The sequence below is a fragment of the Sinocyclocheilus grahami genome, unplaced genomic scaffold, assembly GCF_001515645.1.
Source record: "Sinocyclocheilus grahami isolate Dianchi unplaced genomic scaffold, SAMN03320097.WGS_v1.1 scaffold122.1, whole genome shotgun sequence".
Classification (NCBI taxonomy): domain Eukaryota; kingdom Metazoa; phylum Chordata; class Actinopteri; order Cypriniformes; family Cyprinidae; genus Sinocyclocheilus; species Sinocyclocheilus grahami.
This window is the reverse complement of record NW_015505301.1, coordinates 2,057,099-2,059,558: the sequence shown is the minus strand read 5'-3', so window position 1 is coordinate 2,059,558 and position 2,460 is coordinate 2,057,099. Positions and strand designations below refer to the sequence as shown.

At 34.8% G+C, this 2,460-nt stretch overlaps 1 protein-coding gene across 1 annotated transcript in view; it reads left to right on the top strand.

The window, feature by feature from the left end:
• LOC107589976 (homeobox protein Hox-B5b-like) overlaps nucleotides 1-2,460 on the top strand; it is a 7,927-nt gene that overhangs the window by 3,995 nt on the left and 1,472 nt on the right. The window lies entirely within an intron of this gene.

Below are 2,460 nucleotides of genomic sequence, written 5' to 3'. Positions count from 1 at the left end.
TGCCGGGTTTTCCTGTAGTAGGCGGAACTAATGCGCAAACGACAATCTCATTGGCTGGTGCTCACCTATTATCATCCCTGTTTTGATTTCAGCGAATCAGTTCGAGCAAACGCACACAACCTGATTAATATTCATGAATCCAGTAGCTCATTAATCCTTAGTGCGTTTTTATATTGTTCTTATTAGTAGAATTCGTATAATAATAATATCTTATCAGTATTATTGTTTGTTTTATTTTTACAGGAACACTGAATGACCAAAAAAAGCACCAGCACCAGTCCTAAGTTCATGGTTACCAAGTTTTAATTCTAATTACTAACTAACTGACTGATATTAAGAGTGTACTTTCAGATATTTAAAAAGCTGTACCATTTTACACACACACGCGCGCATGCATACATGCATACGAGTATAGTATTTCAGTCTGGCGAGTAAACCCAAAAATATACTAGCCAATGACGATTCAATTGCCAAGGTGTCCGTTGAGGGTTGAATGTATAAAAACAGTTCGTGCTGCACTGTATTTGTTTTGTCCTATCGTATCATATGTTGTTGTCTTATTAAAAAATATGCTATACATTTAAAAAAAATTATTTTAATTTTATTGTAAATGTATATGTGTGTTTTTAATTAATGGATTTTATAATAATACAAATAGCAATGTGTAACATTTTACCATATTTAGTGCAACACTTTTATTTGTTCCCCACAAAATAGTTTTTTCACTAAATTCTACATTTATTTAAATGAGGGGAAAAAAACTTCACTGGTATCTGTATCGGCCAATACCGAACCCTAGGTATCGGTATCGGAGGCGAAACAGGTGATCCAGGAGCATCCCTAATCTAATCATGACTAACTATATATTGTTGGAAAGGTCTAAAACTCCTAAATGGGTATTTTACCAATGTTTTTGTTAAATTATGTAGGAAAAGTAATAGATTAATTTGACGAGTGCACCTCAAATCTACATCATAACAGGAGTTCTGACCTTTGTCAAAAAAAGTCTGTTGCCTTTTTCTCTCACACTTTAGAAATCATCAGAAATTATAAATCAATTGAAAACTTTAAATCTCAGTTCATCCTTTGAAACCCCTTTTAAAATTAAACATTGCATTACCATGAAAATGGTACATCAATATCATGTTACAAAATGTTTGTTCATGAATTCTAAAAATCTAAGTTTGGATCGTGCACTTTCATGTGTATGTTCAAAAATGTGAGTGACCGTTAAGGGGTTAAAATAAATTTAACTTTGGCTCTGTTTTTAAAGTTTTGCGAGATCAGTAATGACCTGTGACCCTCCATACAAGTAAAGACCGATGGATCCAAAACAACACTGGACCCCATCCCCCCCCAAAAGTATTTTTGTAGCACAAGTCATACTGGTTTTAAGTGTCTACATTGTTGCTTGTTCTGTTTTGATGGTAGCAGAACTGATCAATGTGGACATAGAGCAAGTTTCCCTGCGGTTTACCACTTCTATGTATGTGATCTGTGCTACATTTGTGTGCGTTTTCTTATAGAAAATTTCTTGCTCCGTGTACCTGGTCTATACTAATGGAGCAATGCATTGTAATTGCCACTCATTTATTAGGCTTGTGCTTACAAAGTACACCTGCCCACCCAAAATTTTCTCAGTCTGTGTGCATTGAATTTATTTAATACACGAGTTTCACAATTTGAGTTGAATTACTGAAATAAATGAACTTTTCCATGGCATTCTAATTTATTGAGATGCACCTGTATATAGCCAAGAATGCTCGCAAAGAGTGCTCCCTTCATAATGACTAAAAAGCTGACTGACACACACTTTAATTCATGGCAATCTGACAACGAAGTTGTCTGCACAGCATGTTGAATTTCTTATTTACATCGTGACTACACTGTTACAATTAATGAGAGGGTTCATGAGCATACAGACCTCGGTAATAAAAAATCTCTGGCGTTTCCATTGTTGAGTGGATACTAACTTAAATGCCTCTGACTGGCCATTGAGTTCAAGAAATGAAACATATGTCTGTCTAGTTCAATGTTATATTGACATCATAGTGGGTACTTATTACTTTCTACTGTATTTTTGACAGAGGCGGACAAAGTACTCAACTCCATTACTTGAGTGAAAGTACAGATACCGCTGGTCAAATATTACTCCATTACAAGTAAAAGTTGTAAAGACAGATTTTTACTTAAGTAAAAGTACAGAAGTACTTGCTTTTAAAAGTACTTAAGTACCAAAAGTAAATTTCCTTTTTTATGTCAATGCACTGTTTTATTGTTGTACGTAATACTTGCAATACTTCTGAAGCAACTTACAATACATTGACTAGCTTGTAGTATCTTTGGAATAAAGAGCTTTTAGAATGTTAAAAACCTATGGGGGAAAAAAATTAACACCCCTACCCACCCCCACAAAAGCAGGATGGTAGTGATCTCACACAGCTCTGACAGTGTGTGCAC